At 35.8% G+C, this 24,513-nt stretch overlaps 1 long non-coding RNA gene across 1 annotated transcript in view; it reads left to right on the top strand.

Moving 5' to 3' along the window:
• LOC141278750 (uncharacterized) overlaps nt 1–24,513 on the top strand; it is a 513,626-nt gene that overhangs the window by 126,382 nt on the left and 362,731 nt on the right. Inside the window, exon 2 of the long non-coding RNA XR_012331894.1 lies at nt 21,278–21,332. This is a non-coding gene — a long non-coding RNA (uncharacterized lncRNA). The remainder of the gene's footprint in view (nt 1–21,277; nt 21,333–24,513) is intronic.

Raw genomic sequence — 24,513 nt, 5'->3', positions numbered from 1 at the left:
AATGATGATTTTTAGTATTGAAAAACAATCATTCCCTGTATCAGTCGGCTGAAGCTGCCATTACAAAATACCATAGACTGGGTGGCTTCAACAACAGAACGAAGAGGAAGAGGCACCACAGCTCTCTCTCCACCGTGTGAAGACAAAGCAAAAAGGCAGCCATCTGCAGGCCAGGAAGAGGACCTTCACCAGAACCCAACCATGCTGGCAACCTGATCTCAGACTTCCAGCCTCCAGAACTGGAGAAGATAAATTTCTGTTGTTAAACAGAGATCTTTCTTGATACATTTAAGGTATGATCGCTTTTCATACAAATTGCCAGGATCACGTCTACAACTCTCCATAACCTGTACCAAGAGAACCTCACTTGAGGCTCTATTGTATATTCAACCCCTGAACTAAAAAAAGTTAAAAGGCTCATCGTAAAAAGTTGGTAGCTGAAATCCTTGAAATTAACATTTGGAACTCAAACATTTACATGCTGCTTTCTTACTCTGTGGCTTATGGTAAAAACCCTGTGTTCTTTGGTTGGCAGTCTCTGCTTGTTGCTACTTAAAATACCTTTATTATTATTATAATTTAGAAGATTCTTTTCCTTTTCTAAAAAGCTTGGATTCCTACAGTTGTCATCTCTGAAGAGAGTATTAAGTATTAGCTTTAGAAGTCAAAGTCTGAGCTTCATCACCTTTGCTTTTGGTTGTCTTCTGCCCTCTTGAATCTGAGGATGCCTCACGTGGTAGGTGAAGAACATCAGGGCAGCAAGAATGACCAGGAATAAACAGTCACCAGATAACATTTCAAAACACTGTCCTCCCTCATAAGAGTTTCAAAAGACATGAGAAAATACAGTCAGTGTTCACCAACACTATGATTAGGGAAAAGAATTCCGTTGTTTTAGAAACAACTGACTACATTTTAAAAAGTTGGTGCTTAAGGTACTAATGTCCTGGGATAAAGTTAGCATATTTTTGTGCATATACTATTTCAAATAAATAACATGCTTTTTGGCCAGTAACCAAAAACATGAATATTCTGCTTCCAAAAAGATAGAAACCAGTTTCAGCCTGGATGGCATCTAAAGCCTTTGCAAGATATAAACATAAACGGTTTTGGAAAAGGTGTAAGTTATGGTCTAGTTACCTCAAAGCGAAAGGTTTTAGTGGTACTGTGTTTAGCCTTATATGCAGATAAATAAGCCAACAAATTATGAAGGAAACAGTAAAAAGATCATAATTATTTCAAATACATGAAAAATCCACTATTCATAATAGTATCCACATTGATTTCGGCAATTTGGGATTTGATGATGGTGAATCCCCAAGATCCCCTCCACTCTCCCCACCCTTGGTCAATATTTCCATCACTCTGTGTCTTTCAGGGACCTTTTTGGTATTTATAATAACCTATGTGATATTTCTTAACTTTCTAATTCAGTATGTCCCCCAACAAGACTGTGGGTGCTCAGGAGGGCACAGACCATGCTTGTCTTGCTGTCTACCCTACTCTGTACCCAGAAACAAGAGCAGCAGCTGCACTTAGTAGGTGCTCATTAAACATCAGTTAAATATTTTGACACTAAAATGGGCCCATTTACCTCTGTTTCCATAAGGAAAGTCAGTTTGGAGTAGTTTGTGATGATCCAGATACCTGAATTTAGATAAAGACGAAAAGGAATATGATCAAGACTGGTGCTTCTTAGATTCTTCCTCTTCCAAAGGGCTTCTGGAAGTCTTCCAGTTGTAACTACAGAATGTTTTCTGGGAAGTGCCTATTTAGAATGCAGATGCAGTAACTCCTGATATTTAACGAATCAGATCATAGTACACTAACATTCATGCAGGGCAACATGAAGTGTTTTTAATCTGCAGTCCTCAAAGTATGGGCAGTCTTAGAAATAAGCACATATCTTAAATGATCAGCTTTTACTTTTTTCATGTCTTTCATATTAAAATTTATTTCCGGGCTTCCCTGGTGGCGCAGTGGTTGAGAGTCCGCCTGCCGATGCAGGGGACACGGGTTTGTACCCCGGTCTGGGAAGATCCCACATGCCGCGGAGTGGCTGGGCCCGTGAGCCATGGCCGCTGAGCCTGCGCGTCCGGAGCCTGTGCTCTGCAACGGGAGAGGCCACAACAGTGAGAGGCCCGCGTACCGCAAAAAAAAAAAAAAAAAATTATTTCCTATCTTCACTAGCTTTCTGACAAGCAATCTGTAGTTTAAGTCTGAAATAGGTTTGCTTTTTTGTTGTTGTTGTTGTTTGTTTCTTTTCTTCTCATAGCTAGTGCTTTGAAAACCAATGCTCTCATAGTCAGATGATATGTTAAAATTTTTATCATCAACTTTAATTTTATACAAACTTGTGAATACAGGGACAGCCTTTAGAAAGTTTTATCAGCAAATGGAAAGACTGTTAAAACATTTGAGATTAAAATCTGTAAACTTGATGCAATCTTATTTAGCCATTTGCTATTATTAAGGACAGAATGAAGAAGATGACGATGAGTAATCCACTTGGTATCTGTGTGCTTTCGTAGCCGTATCTAGTTTCCATGGTATCTTCCTCTAAATTATATTCTTCTCCCTTGCTCTCACTCATGCCACTCCAGTTTAGTCTTTCCCCAGATTTCTGAGACAACAGATCATACAGTAAAAGGGCTGAATATCAGAAATGAAAAAGTGATGGCCTGATGTAGAATGCCATTCTCACCACAAATGATAGTTTTAGAATCCTACCCTAACTTTGTGGAGCAATGGAACTCAAAGTTTTAGTGGAATATCAGTCAAGCACTACTTTGATGCCAAATGATGGATTTTATTTTGGCTTTTAAGCATATTTATTTAACCCCAAACTCAGCCATTGTGTAAATTAGTAGGTCCAGCAAGTAGTATGTGATTTGGGTATGAGTACTTTTTTCCCCTCCTGTTTTTGGGCATAAAAGAGGAAAGGAGGGCAGAAAAATAATACTTTTTGTTTGCAGATGGAGGACTGGGACTGGGACGGAGGAGGGAAAAAGACAGCAGTTTCCTTTTAGATATAGTTCAGTGTTAACTAGAAGCCACACACTACTGAACTGCAGAATAAAGAGCCAATGGATGACATTAATTTACACTTCATTAAAAACTGAAAGATAGTACAAATATAGTTTTGAAACTGGTTCTTTTTCTTTTGGAGTTTCCTAATAGGAAATTAGTTAGGAAAACAATATAGTTGAACCTTGAACAACACAGGTTTGAACCGCACAAGTCCATTTTTATGCAGATGTTTTTTCAATAGTATATAATTCAGTACTCACCATTGGTGGTTGGGTGAATCTGAGGATGCAGAACCGCAGATACTATAAGTTATATCTGACTATAATTTATATGCCAACTGCAAGTTATATCTGGATTTTCGGCTGTTTGGAGGGTCAGTGCCCCTAACTTTTGCATTATTTAAGACATCCAAAAGACATAACATTGAGAAAGAGAGTAATTCTGTATCACACTACGGTTGTTGTTGTTGTTGTTATCTCTCCATGTTCTTTCAAAAGCCGTATAAGGTTTTTGATGAGTTTCAGTGTATTGTGGGATAACTAGGAATTACTGGAAGACTTCACTCAAGGGGGATATTTATTTGGAGATTTCAGAGAGAAGCAGTTTGAATTATTTAACACATTTTCAGAGCAGAAAGATATTCATTCATTCATCCACTCCCATATTCAACAAATATATACTGAGTGCCTATTTTGTGCACAACAAAATGATAAATGAGACAGGTACTGGCCACTATTTTGCCCAACTCCAGGAGGTACCAAGTTGCCACAGAATTCTTTCCATCACAGACCAAACAGTTTAGCTGGGGAGAGAGATACTAATCAAATATTATACAGCTAAGAAATGTGGTGAAAACATATCTTGTGAAAGAGAGGACAGGTCTGATATTAATTGCAGCAGTGGAAAGTTCTATAAAAGAAGAGTATGATGTCTATACCGGAGGCTCTAAGAAAGCCTATAAATTAATACACAAAGAAAGGAAAAGAATCAAATGTAACATTTCAGTAGAAGATAAGCAGTTAGAGCATCTGCCTCTTTCTATTTAGTATTGCTCCAAAATTAAGTGGGCCGGGTGCGTGTGATGTGTACCTGAGAACATGGTTACTGACAGTTTTTAGGTAGAAGCTCATGGAAACCAACAGAATCAAGGCAAAGAATGTGGAGCTCTGAGGTGGTGTTGGCAGGAACGTGAGAGCGACTCATAAGGAACAGATGCAAGCGAGAAGGGACAGAGGAGAGATCCAATATGTGCAGATGAGGTCATTTCAGAGGACAGTAATAGAATTGAGTTTATGGGGTATCTAATATGTTCCAGGTCCTGTGCTAGAGGTAGAGACCACTCATAGATTGTACTGACTCCACAGCATATGTTCCTTTTACAATATAGAGAAATTTCTTGAGGGTTTATAAAGCTTTTGGTGGTCAAAGATTATAATTTTATCGTAGATGTACTTCACACAAGTATATCTACTTGAGCTTTTGTGCTCAAAGGACAGTTAAAAAAAGATTTTTTGTGCTATTAGATAACATAGTGATTTTATGTTTCATAAACTTCTACATGTTAAAAAAGGTTGTTAGAATTAGTACACAGAAATGTCTTGCATTCCTATACAATAATGAAGAAAAATCTGAAAGAGAAATTAAGGAAACATTCCCATTTACCATTGCAACAAAGGGAATAAAATACCTAGGAATAAACCTACCTAAGGAGACAAAAGACCTGTACGCAGAAAACTATAAGACACTGATGAAAGAAATTAAAGATGATACAAACAGATGGAGAGATATAGCACATTCTTGGATTGGAAGAATCAACATTGTGAAAATGACTCTACTACCCAAAGCAATCTACAGATTCAATGCAATCCCTATCAAACTACCAATGGCCTTTTTCACAGAACTAGAACAAAAAATTTCACAATTTGTATGGAAACACAAAAGAACCCGAATAGCCAAAGCAACCTTGAGAAAGAAAAACGGAGCTGGAGGAATCAGGCTCTCTGACTTCAGACTATACTACAAAGCTACAGTAATCAAGACAATATGGTACTGGCACAAAAACAGAAATACAGATCAATGGAACAGGATAGAAAGCCCAGACATAAACCCACACACATATGGTCACCTTATCTTTGATAAAGGAGACAAGAGTATACAATGGAGAAAATACAGCCTCTTCAATAAGTGCTGCTGGGAATACTGGACAGCTACATGTAAAAGAATGAAATTAGAACACTCCCTAACACCATACACAAAAATAAACTCAAAATGGATTAGAGACCTAAATATAAGGCCAGACACTAAAAAACTCTTAGAGGAAAACATAGGCAGAGCACTCTATGACATAAATCACAGCAAGATCCTTTTTGACCCACCTCCTAGAGAAATGGAAATAAAAACAAAAATAAACAAACGGGACCTAATGAAACTTAAAAGTTTTTGCACGGCAAAGGAAACCATAAACAAGATGAAAAGACAACCCTCAAAATGGGAGAAAATATTTGCAAACGAAGCAACTGACAAAGGATTGATCTCCAAAATTTACAAGCAGCTCATGCAGCTCAATCTCAAAAAAACAAACAACCCAATCCAAAAATTGGCAGAAGACCTACATAGACATTTCTCCAAAGAAGATATACAGATTGCCAACAAACACATGAAAGGATGCTCAACATCATTAATCATTAGAGAAATGCAAATCAAAACTACAATGAGGTATCACCTCACACCAGTCAGAATGGCCATCATCAAAACATCTACAAACACTATATGCTGGAGAGGGGAACCCTCTTGCACTGTTGGTGGGAGAAAGAAAAAGGAACCCTCTTGCACTGTTGGTGGAAATGTAAATTGATACAGCCGCTCTGGAGAATAGTATGGAGGTTCCTTAAAAAAACTAAAAATAGAACTGCCGTATGACCCAGCAACCCCACTACTGGGCATATACCCTGAGAAAACCATAATTCAAAAAGAGTCGTGTACCACAATGTTCATTGCAACTCTATTTACAATAGCCAGGACATGGAAGCAACCTAAGTGTCCATCAACAGATGAATGGTTAAAGAAGATGTGGCACGTATATACAATGGATATTACTCAGCCATAAAAGAAATGAAATTGAGTTATTTGTAGTGAGGTGGATGGACCTAGAATCTGTCATACAGAGTGAAGTAAGTCAGAAAGAGAAAAACAAATACCGTATGCTAACACATATATATGTAATCTAAAAAGAAAAAAAAAAATGGTTCTGAAGAACCTAGGGGCAAGACAGGAATAAAGACGCAGACGTAGAGAATGGACTTGAGGACACGGGGAGGGGGAAGGGTAAGCTGGGACGAAGTGAGAAAGTGGCATGGACATATATGTACTACCAAATGTAAAATCAGTGGCTAGTGGGAAGCAGCCACATAGCACAGGGAGATTAGCTCGGTGCTTTGTGACCACCTAGAGGGGTGGGATAGGGAGGGTGGGAGGGAGACGCAACAGGGAAGAGATATGGGGATATATGTATATGTATAGTTGATTCACTTTGTTATAAAGCAGAACTAACACACCATTGTAGAGCAATTATACTCCAATAAAGATGTTAAAAAGAAAAAAAATGTTGCTAGTTTATCCAGCCCACCCAGCGATGCCTGTGTTAATGGTGTCTTAAAGTTCTGCAGAGGCCACAAAGGGGAGAGGGAGTGAGCAGATGGATTGTTTCGTTCCCCTTTCTGACTTCCGTCTGATTACCTCTGATTTTCGTAAATTGACTATCTTTGGTTTCACATGGGGTATTGTTTTACAGAAGTTTTCTAATAAAAGTGATGTTTATAAATCCTGAATTCGGTGTGAGCCCTGAATTCTACCAGTCTTCCAAACAATGATAATTCCCCCAAATATTACAGCATTATTTGAAAATTTGAAAGCCACTGCTTTAAGGATGCAGTTCAAAAATTTGTCATATGACCCGACTTCGTTTAAACACCAATCAACAAGCTGTGGTCTACATAACAGAAGATTATAGCAAGAACTTTGATTTTTAACTTCCCATTTCCCTTTAAACCAGTTGTGTAACCAGTTTATGCAGGTTCATTTTCTCCCAAAACTTGCTTGCTTTATCTTGCCCTCCAAATTATGCACGTAAACCATCTCCAGTAATTTTAAAATGGAAATTGTACCTCCTCCTAAGAATAGTGTCTCTTAACACAGCATGCTGTGGTTTAGCAGTTTTCACTGACAGCATCTCTCCTAGCTTTCTAATCAAACATTTACTTAGATCTTTCTGACACAGTAATCATACTACTTTACATGAGAAACAGGATTTTGTTGTAGGCTTGACTCCTCTGTGATTAGAAAAACAGGCGATACTGAAAAATTCAGACTGACCTTAGAATACTCATTTTATCAAAAAGGCTCAAAAAAGATTAGAGATATTCACTACCTAAGGAAGAAGGTATTCAACATGAATACCCTTGTAGATCAGAATGAGTAAAATGATTTTAAAAGTTCAAAACAGTCAGTTCCCCGTTACAGTTACCCACATCCTGACCCTGGCTATCTTGGCTAATTTGAATTTTCTGGAATGCTGCCGATCCAGGTTTGACATGCTACATGGAATGAATTTGTTTCCTAATTCTTCTATATTTACACTTTCACCCTCTTACTCCTTCACTTTTTTACTCATTCATTTTATTCATTCTACAAATACAGTATTGATTGAGAAACCTCTCTGTACTAAGTACAGTTTTAGCCACGGGAAGCATATCGGTGGAAAAAATAAAATCCCTGCCCTTTTGGAGGTTGGGTAACTCATTAGTGGGGAGCCAGGCTCTGGGGTCAGACTTCCCTGGAGATAGCCTGGCTCTGCCTGTATAACCTTGGGTAGGTTATTTAAGCTCCAGTGCTGTTTTCTGTCTGTTAAAAGTAGAGAACATTAGTTTCTACTTCATAGGGTTAAATGAGGATCAAATGATTTAGTGCTTGTAAAACCCTGAAAAGAGTACTCGGCTCCTACTGGACATTCAGCAAGTTAGCTCTTATTATTATGATAAATAAATGAGTAAATATGAACTGCTCTGTGGAGATAATGCTGTGAAGAAAGCTCAGGTAAGATGAGCTGGAGCGTGAGCCATGTCGGGGTGTGTTGTGCAGCTTAGATAGGCAGGTCAGGGAAGGTATCTCTGAGGAAGTGACTTTCGACCTTAGCTCTGCAGAGAAATTGGTGATCACTTCAAACTGAAGACCAGAAGCCAGAAGAGACTTGAACATGTGTGCGACGAGCAGGCTTCTATCCTGTTTTCCCATCTCCCTAGGCCTCTTTCTGGATTGCTGTGACTGATGGATGGGAAAGAATGATGAAACAGAAGAAAACGGGGATAGGCTGAGAACCAAAATTTAAAACTCAAATCAACTCTTTTCTCCTTTTTTTCCACAATGAAAACAACAGCCAATCAAAGTTCTTAAATAATAGTCTGGTGTGTGAATACCAAACAAACTCAGGCCATTAAGCTGGGGTCTCTCACCTACATGATGTATATGTAGATTGCCTTAATTGGTTGGTTTCCAAGTCTTTGTCTTGATGAAGTCATGTTCCTTACAAAGTCCAAGAGCTACTCAGACCTCTCCTTTCTGAGGATATGTCCACTGGTTTTAAGATTTTGTGGAAATTAATACCTGATCCTTTTAATTTAATTTTATTTATTTTTAAATTGAAGTATAGTTAATTTACAATGTTGTGTTAGCTGCAAGTGCACAGCAAAGTGATTCAGCTTTATATATATATATATATATTCTTTCTCAGATTCCTTTTCATCATAGGTTATTACAAGATATTGAATATAGTTCTAGCTGATCCTTCTTAGATTGCAGTTAAATGATACAGAATAATATTACTAACTATAAAATTATTTTTTTAGATCTACAAATCACTCATTTTAATAGAGTTTTCTGTCTTGTATCATGAAGAAAAATGCCCAAATCCCACATTTTGCAGATGGAAACAAACAAATAAAAAAGAAGAGATCCAGGTATAGTGCCAGGGCTCCTTTTAAATGTGAGAAGCAACACAAAATACTGAGAAGAATGAGAGAATATTATAATTTGCAAGTTAAATAAATTGACTTTATTTATCTTGGAACTTGACTGAAATTAAATTTGCCAAAAAGCCAGATGTGTTTTTACTTCATTTTCATCATTCTTAGCTCTTGGCTATAAAAAAAAAAAAAAAAAAAAAAGACTTGTTTTATTTGTATTTATCAAGGAGCATAATTTTTGATGCAGTTAAAATTTCTGGTATTTTTAAAGGATATGCAGTTAGACAAACTTCTCATTAGAGTCGGATTTTTTTTTAAAATACTCTCACATAACTTGGCCCCCAGATTCCCTTATCCTTCCACATCCTATCCTTATCCAGCCCAGGGCTTTAGGCACACTGAAGAATTCATCATGCCCTAAATGTCTGCAGACATTTTATTTCTCCTAGTCCTTCAATCCAAACACTCTTTTCTTTATCAGTAGTTAATAGCCTTCCTTTGAGGGAAGGTATCATACATTTTAATTACAGGAAGCAGTAACACAGAGCTTCAGATAGTACGAAAGAAGAAGAATGGACCCATAAAAATACTTGTAAGAAGAGGAAAGAGTGAAATAAAAGTACAGACTAGTAGGCAGTGTGGTGTAGTTTCTAAAACTGTCTGAAAGTCAAGGAAGGACCAGGTGTGGCAATAAAACTGTGTTTGGGGAGTAGACTAACGGTTGCATGAAAAGCTGTCAATGGCTAGCACAGTTACGATTATGAAAATATTTTTAGCTTTTGTTTTTATAAACATGTAATCCTGTTAACAATGACTAGTAAAAAATAAAGTTGCAGAGCAAAGTTTCCGTCAGTCCTGGAAACACCCCTTAGCTTATAGTTTCTATGACTATATGAGTCTCTGTAGTTGGTCAGCCTCACTAATGACAGTCTGGCACATGTGTCCATGGCCAGATTCTGTTTTCCGTACTAGTGATGATATTTATATTAGCAGAATTTGGAACAGCTTAAGAAGATTCCTTTTGTTTGTATCAGTATTTGATGTGAGAGAATGTATATTATCATTTTATGGGGCGAGCTCAGTTTTCCCTTCTATTTTATGTTAGGTGGATAAGTCAAGATCCTGGATGCTTTTGGGGTGTTTTTGTTTTTTAAATTGATACTGGTTAAATGTTTCCACTAACTTTTACTTCTCTATAACCAATCCAAAATAAATGGTATTTTAGTAACTCTTATTTTTTCTATCTCTGTTCTACAAATTTCAAAACACTGTTATTCCAAATAAATTTTAACTCAAAAATACAGTAGAAGCTGAAACAGTCAGCCTCCAGTAGTTTGTAGGAAACTGAAAGGTGTATAAATGAAGAATTATTTTTGAAAGTGATACACACATATTTAAAATTTATACATCTCTAAGTTCATCCAATAATTGACTGATGTAGGACCAGGTGGAACAGGTTGGATTTTCCTTCTTTCACAAAATACACCCTTGAAAGTAGAGCAGGAAAGTTGTGCAGCAATTTAATTCAGAATTCTTTCACGGCTTTATTATTTTTTTCATTTTATAGCAACATTAATCATATTTAATTCAATTGCCTTTTTCTTCTTTTTAGAAACTGGAGTTTATTGAGTCTTTCTGAAGATTTCAACTTAATTTTCATAGAAACAGCTGCATATTTTCATTCAGTCATAACTTTGTATAATGCTTGATTAAATTTAATAATTATAACAAAAAATACACAAACAGAACTGAAAACAATTCTTGGTGAACACACAACTCAACTGGTAGTTGCTAATGGGCACAAGTATATTGCAAAGTTGATTATTAATTTCAAGAAGTTAATAGCCTATGGGTAGCAATAATATAATTCACTGGGAAATGGAGAATCTCAGTTATTCTGGCAATCCAGTTAAATAGAGGTTGACTAAAATAGTGCAATGTTTTCTAACTTACAGTAACATTTTGCTTGAAATGAGTGCAGTTTATAGTGTCAAGTCAAAAACTGGAAAGTATATCTTTGACAATGAATTTTTTGTGACTGTTTTCAATAATTTATTGATCTGTTAGAAAAGTAACATTAATGAATCATGAAATCTTTTTTTCTTTTCTTTTTTTTTTTTTTCTTGGCTCTGGACGTGCAGTCTCAGCGGCCATGGCTCACGGGCTCAGCCGCTCCGCGGCATGGGGGATCCTCCCGGACCGGGGCACGAACCCTTGTCCCCTGCATCGGCAGGTGGACTCTCAACCACTGCGCCACCAGGGAAGCCCATGAAATCTTTTTAGTTAGTTTCATAAAACCAATTAAAATTATTTTCTTTTTGAGAACAGCAGAGTGATTCAGAGTGCAAGCTCTGGATTCAGATGGTTCAGGGTCATATTTCAGCTGTACTGTTTACTGACTGTGACCTTGGGAAAGCTACTTAACCTCTCTGTGCCTTATCCTTTTTTTTTTTTCCCCACCCATCTAGGTCATCACAGAGCACTGAGCTGAGCTCCCTGTGCTATATAGCAGGTTCCCACTAGCTATCTGTTTTACACATGGTAGTGTATATGTGTCAATCCTAATCTTCCAATTCGTTCCACCCTCTCCTTCCTCCACTGTGTCCACATGTCCGTTTTCTACATCTACGTCTCTATTCCTGCCCTGGAAATAGGTTAATGTGTGCCATTTTTCTAGATTCCACATATATGTGTTAATATATGATATTTGTTTTTTTCTTTCTGACTTACTTCACTCTGTATGACAGACTCTAGATCCATCCACATCTCTACAAATGATCCAATTTTGTTCTTTTTTATGGCTGAGTTAATATTCCATTGTATATATGTACCACATCTTCTTTATCCATTCATCTGTCATTGGATATTTAGGTTGTTTCCATCTACTGGCTATTGTAAATAGTACTGCAATGAACATTGGAGTGCATATGTCCTTTTGAATTATGCTTTGCTCAGGGTATATGCCCAGTAGTGGGATTGCTGGGTCATATGGTAGTTCTATTTTTAGCTTTTTAAGGAACCTCCATACTATTCTCCACAGTGGTTGTATCAATTTACATTCCCACCAACAGTGCAAGAGGGTTCCCTTTTCTCCACACCCTCTCCAGCATTTGTTGTTTGTAGATTTTTTGATGATGGCCATTCTAACCGGTGTGAGTTGATACCTCATTGTAGTTTTGACCTGCATTTCTCTAATTATTAGTGATGTTGAGCATCTTTTCAAGTACCCCTGGCCATCTGTATGTCTTCTTTGGAGAGATGTCTATTTAGGTGTTCGGCCCACTTTTTGATTTGTGTTGTTTGTTTTTTTGTTACTGAGGTCCATGAGCTGTTTGTATATTTTGGAGATTAATCCTTTGTCAGTTGCTTCATTTGCAAATATTTTCTCCCATTCTGAGGGTTGTCTTTTTGTCTTTATGGTTTTCTTTGCTGTGCAAAAGCTTTTAATTTTCATTAGGTCCCATTTCTTTATTTTTGTTTATATTTTCGTCAGGAATTGGCTCAAAAATTATCTTCCTGTGGTTTATGTCAAAGAGTGTTTTTTCTGTGTTTTCCTCTAAGAGTTTTATAGTATCCGGTCTTACATTTAGGCCTTTAGTCCATTTTGAGTTTATTTTTGTGTATGGTATTAGGTAGTGTTCTAATTTCATTCTTTTACATGTAGCTGTCCAGTTTTCCCAGCACCACTTATTGAAGAGGCTGTCTTTTCTCCACTGTATATTCTTGCCTCCTTTGTCATAGATTAGGTGACCATAGGTGTGTGGGTTTATTTCTGGGCTTTCTATCCTGTACCATTGATTTATATTCCTGTTTTTGTGCCAGTACCGTTCTGTCTTGATTACTGTAACTTTGTAGTATAGTTTGATGTCGGGGAGCCTGATTCCTCCAGCTCCATTTTTCTTTCTCAAGATTGCTTTGGCTATTCAGGGTCTTTTGTGTTTCCAAACAAATTGTAAAATTTTTTATTCTAATTCTGTGAAGAATGCCATTGGTTATTTGATAAGGATTGCATTGAATCTGTAGATTGCTTTGGGTAGTATAGTCATTTTCACAATACTGATTCTTCCAGTCCAAGAACATGGTATATTTTTCCATCTGTTTGTGTCATCTTTGATTTGCTTCATCAGTGTTTTATATTTTTCTGAGTACAGGTCTTTTGTCTCCTTAGGTAGGTTTATTCCTAGGTATTTTATTCTTTTTGTTGCAATGGTAGTTGGGATTGTTTCCTTAATTTCTCTTTCTGATCTTTTGTTGTTAGTGTATAGGAAAGCAAGAGATTTCTGTGCATTAATTTTGTATCCTGCAGCTTTACCAAATTCATTGATTATCTCTAGTAGTTTTCTGGTGGCATCTTCAGGATTTTCTATGTATAGTATCATGTCATCTGCAAACAGTGATAGTTTTACTTCTTCTTTTCCAGTTTGTATTCCTTTTATTTCTGTTTCTTCTCTGATTGCCGTGGCTAGGACTTCCAAAACTATGTTGAATAAGCGTGGTGAGAGTGGACATCCTTGTCTTGTTCCTGATCTTAGAGGAAATGCTTTCAGTTTTTCACAATTGATAATGATGTTTTCAACTGCAAAATGGAGATAATAATGGCAATGAATTAATAGAGCCATGAGCATTAGATGAGATAATATATGCACACTGCTTAGCAGCGTGCCTGGACTATAGAAGGAATTCAGTAAAGAATAGCCATTATTCTTATTGTCATTGTTCTTATTATTATTATTTTCATTTGTGTCTAAAATATTTTAAAAGATGGCTGGTTATTTCCAGAATACCTGTGAAACAAATCCTGAGATGGAAACTAGGGAAAGGAAATCAACTAGAAGGATTTGGATGAAGGTGGTCGAAATTTGGCTCTGTCTGCACATTAGAAATTGGAGTTTTTCTTTTTTGTTGTTTCTAAACAAAAAATATCGTATTTTTGACAGTTCTGATTCAAAGATTTCACAAAGTGCATTGATTCAAATTCTAACCAATGATTGACTTGTGTGAAAATAAATAAATACCTCTTTAGTAATGAGTTTTGAAAAAATATTTAATAAAACATCCCAAATGAACAGTCAGTATTCAAATAAGTTTTTTATGTTTTTTATAAATGCATAGCATATTGCAAATACTGTAAACTAATTGGTAAGTTTTTAACCAATGGTTTAAATAGAATGGTTTAGAAACCATTCTGTCTGACTTTTCAAGGGAGGTCAGTGTTTCTTCGGTATTGTAACACTTGTAATTAATCAGATTTTATTTTCCATAAGAAAAAAGATGCTTCTCTTAAAAATAATAAAAATACAACATCAATAAAATGATACTGATGTATCCCTGAATTTATGCCTGCAATATCTGGGAGGATATGTAGGTAACACCCATTACCAAAAAGAAAAATAATCAGATGATTATTTATATATTGTGAAATTGAGAGGACAATAAAAAACATTTAGAAATATATGTATAATATGTATACATATGTTTATATATATATTATGTATATAAACATTTGAATGCTAATATGAATAGATATATTTCTCTCATACACTCTCTCCCCATCCCACCTTGAATCAAATTTCAGGCCTGTGGCCATCTGGGAATCTCTTCTCTTGCTGTCAGCTCTTTCTCTTTTTACTCCACATGATTTCCTTTGTCTTTCTTACCATTCTTTAGGTGACTATCATCTCTTTTTCCTTAGTAATGTGAGGTCCTTGTGACTCAGCTATTCCTGGTTCTGTCCTCAGGGAGCTACTCAGATGTATCACTGATGAAGGCTTTAAGTCCTTCAGATTCCCCAAACATCCATTTACAAAACAAACAGATCTTCATATTCTGATATTGGCTGCTTCTCATGGTATTACTTTAACATGTTGTTAGGTTGATAGGTGGTGGGAACAAAACAAGTTTGTTGAGTGAAAAGAAAATCCCTTTCTGTCACAGTGGAATAAATCAAATTCAGTCCTGTTCCAAGCTCTGCAACTGAGATGAGTCTATACAATTTTAGTTGTCATCTAATAAAGCTGAAAATGTTTCGTTCAAATGATTTCTAATGTTTCAGAGCCCAAACTAAGTCATGAAGACTTTTGGAAAATGCTCATCATTTTAGTTGGGCTCTTTCAGATTTTATTCATTATTAGAATATGTAACAATAACAACAGTCATTCAACTTAAAAACAGCACAAGGCCTATAAAAATTCCCAACAAGAAGAGGCTGCACAAAGAGAAATACAGGAAAGCTGAAATGACAGGACTGGTTTCAGATACTTAGTGGTGAAAGGTCTTAAAACCTTTGTTTTCTTCAAGGCAAATTTTGCTCAGAGACCGAGATTGTCTTTGCCAATAATTTATTTAACACAGGTTCACTGTAGGAATTATAGTTTATAATAATATTTTACAAGGCAGTAGAATACAGAAAAACTTCTCTTAATAAGATAATAAAGAAATAACCTACTCCATAGCAGTGATAGGTAATTACGCTATTGTTCCAGGCAAAGGGGAGATGAAAGAAAGTCCAAATTTAGTTGAGGAGTACCTTTCTATGAGTTGGTTCTCTGTAGAATCAGTCCTTCCAACTAAAAGCTGGGTATCAGCTGCTGGCTTAGGTACCTCATTTCTGGGGCATGAAGCTAGTGGGCAACAGTACCAGTGTTGGCAGGCAAGGTGGCAGCTCCAAAGGTTATTACTGTATGGACAGTTACACAACTTGTGCCACTGCCTCTGAAGAGTAGCCTTGCTAAGGCAAGAACTGATGTCCCTTCTCTTCCTGAGACTACCGCACAGTTTAACATCACTGCTGACCAAGAGTAGCCTGGCTGTAAGGGAGCAAGTGTCTCAAGATCTTTAGAGAGCTATTTAGATCAACAAAGAGTAGCCTTGTCCAGACTGAACACTCTTCAGTTGCTGGTCAAACTTATTGATATTTAAAGTTCAAAAGTCTGTCATGTGACTTTTACTGTGGTGTCAATGATGAAATAGTCCTTTCCACTTCAGGTGTGAGAATTTGATAAGTAAGTCTTAATATCTAACTTCAATTTTATCAAAATGATTTATTCTAAAGAAGTTTAAACCATGAACAACTTTGTCCAAAACAAGATTTCAAAACATGGATTTGAAATCATAACAAGTCAGTATACAATGTCAAAGTCATTTATCTTTAACCTGAGAGCAAAGAGGAGTTTCATGGGAAGGCATACCTTGGTGATGCTGCAGACTGGGTGCCAGTCCACCGCAGTAAAATGAATACCACAATAAAGCCAGTCACACAAGGTTTTTGGTGCATATAAAAGTTATGTTTACACTAGACTATAGTCTGTTAAGTGTGCAATAGCATTGTGTCTTTAAAAAGTGCATACTTTAATTAAAAAATACTTTATTGCTAAAAAAATGGTAATCATCATTTGAGCCTTCATCGAGTCCTAGTGTAACTTCAGAGATCACCGTAAGAAATATAATAGTAATGAGAAAGTTTGAAATTTTGCAAGAATTACCAAAATGTGACACAGAGACATGAGCTGAGCAAATGCTGTTGGAAAAATGGCACCAGTAGACTTGCTCCTCATGGGGTTTCCACAAACCTTCGGTTTGTAAAAAATGCAATATCTATGAAGCCGAAGAGAACAAGGTATGCCTGCCTGTACTGTCGCAAGTGTCTTCTTAGGATCTTAGAAATAAGGAGCACATGATTACCTGCAAATAGCTCTTAATGGATCTGAGCAGAGATATGCCAAGGCAGATATCTTTGTGATTATATATCTTAGTGATTGTCATCCATGTAAACCATTATTTGAAAAGGCTCTCTAACAGTTGAAAATTTTACATTATTTGTTTTTTATTTTTGCACTCATGTTGCTATTTTATTTCTTCTTTTAATGCTTGAAAAACCCTTATGATTATTCTATCATATTTCATTGTCTTAAAATATGTTATACTGAAGTTTGAATTTTTAAAAACTTCCCTTTGATCATAAGGTCCTAAGTGTTAAATTCTTTTTAGATTCAATTATATTTGTTATCAGTACACAGTGAATCAAAACAAAGTAGATTTATTATAAATTTTTATAAATAATTATTAAATATCAAAACTGATATTTTGAAATACAAGAAATACATCTCTTTGTTCTTTGAATATTTTATTTTGGGAATTTTCAGATCTACAGAGAAGCTGAAAGAAGAGTACCATAGTCATCTTCACAGCTTTCACTTAGATTCACGAGTTGTTAATGTTTTGGCACATTCACTTGAGGAGAGATCAAGTACATATAATATAGAATGACATTTTGTTTCCCAAGTTTATACCAGCCCCAGGTTTAGAATGAAATCCTATTTATAAGTTGTAGTTCCGGCACCCTCCCTGTTTTGGTAGGATTTACAGTCAACCCAAAGGTCTCCCACCTCCTCCCTTATTCCTGAGATGTCCTGGATTTGTCTCAGATGTGCATATGAGTAAGTTTGTTGGTTACCACCTGGAACCTACTATTACCTTCTCTATACATAGCCCTCCATGAAGAAATATACTGTATCCATAAAGGTGTGACCTGGAAACTTCCTACAGTCCCAAGTATGCCCACAGGTACCTAACCTTCCCACCAGGCATCAAGAACTCGGATCCAGCATCTCCTTAGCAGAGCACCACTGCCCCTAGTAACTAATGCACGTTTCTCTCTCAGGCTATTACTGCTGTTCTGTGTTTTCTAATGTTCTTGATGCCTTGGCACCAAGTCCATTTATAAATGCTTCCCTGTTCCTTCTGTCATGTTATACAAATCACAGAGGTACCAAAACAGCTGCTTTCCCCAATACCTTTTTTTAAAAAAATAAAACAACTATTTATATTTTACCCTACAGCGTTAATACCATCACCAAAAGACTCAAACACGAATTCCTGGGGAACCTGGCTATGGACAGATTCCTTGTCACCATCTTTCAGTGAAGTAAAGTCCATTTTTCTCTCTGATTTCCAAAGCGTTGTTATTGGGCCTGATTTGCCTTCCTTCGTTCTCACACAGGGAAAGTTCTATTCAGCCGGCTCTTCAGTCTCTCATGCAAGTTGACCCCTAATGAACCTACCATATTTCAATACCTGTCATGGACACCACTCCAGCTTAAGGTCTTCCCCAGCATTCAGGCACATTCATGCCCATACATAAACAACGCATCTATGAGAGCCAGAAATTAAATCCCAAGTTAGCATGTCTGCACATATGTGTAACATGGTAATTCAAAATAAGAAGAAAATTAATTTAGGAACAAAGTTAACAGAGAAATAAATTTATTTATGGTCAACCTAATTACACTCTTGAAGTAAGAAAAAAGTATGTGATTTGGGTTGTTGGTGAATTCTAGGAACAAACGCCTTTTGTACCTTTTGCTAGTACAACTAATAGCTAGGAAGGGGGAACAGCAAGCCTTGTAATTTGGATAAATTTTGGAATTTCTGTTCATTTTGAAACCAATGAAGGAAACTAAAAACTTAGTTTACTTCAGTGCAATTGTGGTAGTTTGGGGTTTTCTAGAAGTGTCTATGAATTTTTTAAAGCTTGGGAAATTGTTCCCCTCTGAATGTACACATGAGTGAACACACTAATTCTGAGAAGTGACCGACCTTTACCTTCTAGTTTTTGTGGTTTCTAATGGTATAATGATGTCTAGTGCATGCATTTAAAACTTTTGCCGGATTTAAAACAGAAACATATTTAAAAATTTTATTGACTGATTTCACATTCTTGTCTAATTGTGTTTTCATTTTAGAAAAACAAAAATAACCAGGGGCTGTTTAAAGACAAACTAATTAAAACAACCTTTCTTTAAAGGTTTTTCAATGTAGCTTATGAAGGTTAAACATTTAAATTAGGGAAATGCCTTTTTTTCCCTGAATTGTCTTTATTTTTGAACTTGGGTGCTGGGAGCTTAGAATATGGATCTCTGCCCAACTTATATGTTGTAATAATTTATTAATTATTTCCACTATTTCTTCATTTATTCAATACATAGTAAGAGAAAAATAGTAACTTTACTTACACCATAAGACAGTTGGTAAGGCATTCTGTGAGTGCATTCCTTGTTGTTAGAGAGGGAACAGTTGTAAAAGAACTGTTTCTAATGTTAAAATTTCTAAATTAAAAAAAACTAAAAACAGTAATTTGTCCAATTTCAGGCAAAATCATTGCTTTCTAACTTGCACTAGCCGATTGAAACTGGTTGGTAGGTGCTGTAAAATGCCCACCTTTCCTTATTTCTCTTTTCATTTTATATTTTTGGAGAAAAGAGGGCAACATTCCACAAAGTCCCACACTTTCATTCCTTTGTTAACACCATGTTCATCTGACTGGCTTCCCATTTCATTACTTCTGTCTTGTCTTCATATATTAATTTTGCTTTACTCTTATCTCCTCTCTAATGAAATATTCATATAACTTTCTTTCCCTCTAAATAGACTGAAATGTAACCTTCAAATGAGAGCCAGGAGAAGAAACAATGGCGCAATGTTTTCTTAATCTTTATAAATAACACTGTACTAAAATTTGAGGTTTCTAATTTGGTTGTTTTTTCTTGCAGTTGAATGAGTTAAATAATTAAAAAGAAAATTTACACTTATTGAAATTTTTGAAAAATTAGATTTTTACTCCAAAACAGTACTTACATATTTTATGTTTCAGCATTTTCAAAGATCTTTAGAGCAAGAATTAATTTAGATACGTCTTATCCATCAGCTGTAATGAGATGAATTTTGAGTTTGCAGGATATAAAAGAGTTTCACTTGGGAATTCCCTGGCAGCACAGTGGTTAGGGCTCTGCGCTTTCACTGCCGTGGGCCCAGGTTCAGTCCGTGGTCAGGGAACTAAGATCCTGCAAAATGCGTAGCGTGGCCAAAAAAAGAAAAAAAAAAGTTTCACTTGACAGCTATGGTCATGTATTCTGATAATACATATTATTGTTTTATATTTTTTTATTTGTAATCTCTGAAAAATAAATGCCATGTTGACACTAAGCACTCAATAAATCCTCAGCAGTTAAACATGGCTCCTGGTCCCCAGAAGCCCTGCCAGGACTTGGGATTCAAGAGAGGGTAAAGGGGCGGGGAGAGTGAATGAGTACATAGATAAGCATGGATGGCAGGGTTGTGAGATATTTTTGCTTGAGAGCACTGAGTTTAAATTTGTCTATATTTTGACTTTAGAATCTCGTTAAATCTGGTGTTGTTTTAACCTGTATTTTAAGAAGATCTGTATTGTCTAGAATTATTTAAATTACTGAGGATCCTATTATCTTCTTGGGGTTATATAATACAGATATGTATGTAAATATTCTGACACTCATTTGCAAACATGTTACAATTTTAATTCCCACTAAGCCTACTCTAAGTTTATGCTTCACGTAACATAAGAGTATGTTCACCAGTTCATTTTTCCATGTGTGCAATAGTTTAGAACTCTTTAATATTAATTCTTTAGAACTGAAGTTTCTTAAATTGATCTCAGTCAAAAAACAAGTTTGTATTCAGAAAGTTTAGGGAAAACAATTCCAATTCAGATGTGAGTGTCTGTGTATGTATCATTTATTTTCCTTTAGTATAATTAAATCAATTAATTTCCGTAGCATATATTTAAAAGTGAAAAGAACATTTGACTTTTAAAGGAAAACTTTCCGTAAGGCATTCTCACGAAAGCAGCTTTACTGACCATTTGGAAACATTTATTTTTTAAACAAAGTGGTAAAGCAGAAATGGGCTTACCAGGCAGAAAATACTGCTCTGGGACAAAATTTCAAGTCTCTTGATAAAAAATACAATTGTGGTTAAATTCATGGGTGGCTTGTTTTGCTTTTGTTGCCAAGTGTTGGGAACCAGTGGTCTATGGTGACTGGCAGCAGTTCTCCAGGGACTTTTAAAGCATGTGACCTTCTAAGCTCTAGGACTGAGTTTTAGAGTTACCGGAAAAGCTGTCTCATTGACCAGACCTATGTTCACTACCATCTTGTGCCTGGCTAAACAAGATGGCCAGATTAGGAAATGTTTCTGAACAGATTTATGATAAATGGATCATTTGATTTATTTTTAGTAACTTGAATGGAAACTTTGAGAATATATTTTCAGAACAATTTTTATATTTGAATTAGATACAAGACTAGGGACAGTTACTTTTATGAGTTGGGGAGGGTGGTGGTCTGCTTTCATTTCTTACTATTACTTTTTAAATCCTGAATGATCCCTGCAAAATATTATCATCCTTGTCTTTGTAGATGGGAAAAAAGAAGACCAGAAAAGAGTGAGCAGCCTGAAGGTCACACACAACTAGTAAGTACTCAAGCTCAGGCTTGCCTTTCACCAAAGTTTGTTTTTCCATTAAATCGCGTGGCCCCGTCCTCCAAATATGGTACCTGCCAGAATGTCCTTTAGAGATATTTAGAAATAAAAAGATCACCGTTGGAAGCAGTACTCGATGAATAAACTCTAGGCTTTCTTCTGTTTACTCAGTGAGGTGTGAAATTATCCAAGCATTTCCTCACTAGCTTATAAAAAATTAGAACCTTTTCATTGTGTTCAATTTGAAACTTATGCAGAAGTTCTTGTGAATTTAGTTCTATATGTGATTGAATACAGGAAAAAGTGTTTAAAATTATAGCATCTTTTATAATGCTATAATTAATCCAGGATCATTCTCCAGAAAGCTACCCAATGAAAATATAAATAGCTTTTAAACAGTCTTTTTTTTTTTTTCTTTTTTTCCAAAATTGTTCACAGTTCTACTGTTAGCCAGTTAATGTTTTTGGAGGAACTGTTTGGAGTAATAATAGAACTGAAAATGAACACAGTGAAGATGTCAAACATTGTTAATCTAGTGTTCCATTATAAATATGCTAATGTAACATATCTGGCAGGAGTTGGAATTTCTAACATGTAGCATACTGATGCATAATGAGTTTATGCTATATAGCTATTCCACAGAGTTTAGCAAATCCTTCAGTTTTTGGCAAACTTTAGTGTGATTAGCAACTTTCTGAATCCCTTTCTATCTTTTAAGGTAACATTCTTGGATTTGAATTGTTCACTGATGTCGGTGGATCAGAGTCCTGGGTGTTAATGTAGAGAGAATGAAGGGTCACAGGTTAGAGACCTGTGGAAAGTGCTAACTGCCCATGTACGTCTGCTCTGTGTAACATCTGATTAGGCTTGTCACATTCAGCAAAGCTACTGAGAGCCTGGTGGAGTTTGCCATAGATTGTAAATTCTGGGAATGCCTATGGAAAAAGACCTTTGTTCATCTCAGTGTGGATTTATTTCTTCCTCTCTTTGATCAGGGAAGAAAAAATTTTTTATTGTTGGTCTCTGTAATTGGTTCTCACATCCTTCTTTCCATATCGGTAAACAATCTGATTAGCTGTTCCTGCTGATAACTAAATAGGGGTGGAGGAATGGAGAGTAGTATCCATGAAATAAACCTAGAGTCAGGATGTGGTCACCTATTTCAAAACCTTGGAGATTATTTGTAACCTCATACAGTTCCCACCTTGTAATGTCTAACGCTCAGAAGAAAAATACTTGGTTGGATTTTGAAATATTCTGACCAATTTTTTTTTTTAATAGATTCTCCTGAAAATCACTTAAAATAGCTAGGGTGATGGAAAAAAAAAAAAAAAAAAGAGATAAACCAAATAGGACCTTGGTTTCCTCCTAGATAGATAAAAGAGACCTTATGCTCCTGGCATTTTATCTCTGTTTCTGTGTGAGGCTAAGCAACCACCATGGGCTACTTCTTCTTGACTCACAGATGATCACAAGTAGCTGATGGAGTTTTATTTACACAGTTGAGGATGGAACAACACGACCTTCAATGGATAGCAGGGGTTCATGTTTCATAGCTTTAAGGCTTTTTCTTAGAGACATCCCAAATAATCCAGGTTTCCTTAAGACCCCGGGCATGTCACCTCAACCTGGAATTTTGGGGGCTCAACCAATGTTTATTTTTTTTAAATTATTTGTTTGCTCAGAAAGGATGTTCATTTAAACTTAAATAATATATTACTTATTTTTATGTCTGTTTCTTAAAACTGTCCCATGGAAAAGTCCCTTTTCAAGCTAGGTTCTAAAGGAAAGGCCTGCAGATTGCCCTTTCTCAGTTCTGTTTTCATTCCAGCTTTGGAGTATTAAGGGATTGGGGAAGTTAAGATAAGATCCCCAATCCTAACAAGCCTCACTTTTATCCAAACAAAATTTAAAACCCAAGTAAGGGTGTCCGTTATACTGAAGCAAATCAAAGGCACTACTAAACTTTGTTGCTTAAAAGCCAGATAATGGTTAAGTGGTTAAATGCTGAACACATGTATAAATAAACACCAGGACAAGAATTTTCTTAATAAGAATTTTGGTAAGAAATTTAAGAAATCTTAAAGTGGAAAGTATTTATATTTTCCCGCTTCAATTCTTATTTCCATTTTGTTTCCCTAAATAACTAATTATACATTTGCCACAATCCCCATAGAGATTAAGTTTGGGGGCATATTCTAACATACCTTTCTTTTAATCTCTTCCAATTCAGTTCACTAAATTGCTCTCATGCCCTCTGCTCTCACACAGATTTGAAGGGTATTTACTTAGAACTCATAAGGAAAAGCCATCGTATGTTATCAAAGTGTATTTGAAAATATATAAATTATACCACATACCAAAGACATAATTCTGTTTTTAATGGATCCACCAAAAACTGAATTGTCCTTTCCAGCCAAAGACAATGTTTGATGTTACAAAAGAGATGGAAAACTTCCCTTAGAAGTCCCTTAAAAAATTGTTTCTTGGCGGCTTTATAAGATAAGCACTACAAAATTGAACTAAATAATTTATCATTTTAATTAAGTGATTTTATACAATGCATTGCTTTGAATTTCTCACTTCTCTCATACTTGCTATTACAATATCTACTTGGGCATTTTGAATATGATAAAATTACTCTTCTCTGGAACTATAAACTAACAGTGTTCTTAGCATTTACACTCAACATGCAGTGAAATAGATCATTAAAGTATTTCTTAGTAAAACAAAGACAAATCTGGAGAAATCTTTGCTTAGTTGATTTCCTATATTTACATTGCTTTTTGTTTCTGATAGTTGTTTGGCATCGCATATGGTAGCACAAAAGCAAATCCAGAATCTTGTTTTAGCTTAAAACATTGGATAAAATGTGATAAGTACCACACTAACATGGAGGATTGAGAGGCTAAAGACAATGCATTTATTGTACTATCCTTTAAGATTATTTTAACAACATTAAACAATGACAATTTATTTAACATTTATTATTGCTCCTGGGAGAAAAGGTGTAATTTTTAAAAATTTCACATGCTTTACATAAAACAAACATATCTAATAGTAAATTTAAAAATTTTAAATCATAGATAATTACTAGTGTTGAAACAACTTTGTTTAGTTTTGTTTGGTAAGAAAGATTTCTCTTATAAAATATGCATTATTTTAAATAAAT

Source organism: Tursiops truncatus, chromosome 5, assembly GCF_011762595.2.
Source record: "Tursiops truncatus isolate mTurTru1 chromosome 5, mTurTru1.mat.Y, whole genome shotgun sequence".
NCBI classification, from domain to species: Eukaryota; Metazoa; Chordata; class Mammalia; order Artiodactyla; family Delphinidae; genus Tursiops; species Tursiops truncatus.
Note: the sequence above shows the minus strand (reverse complement) of the source record. Positions and strands in the feature narration are given on the sequence as shown.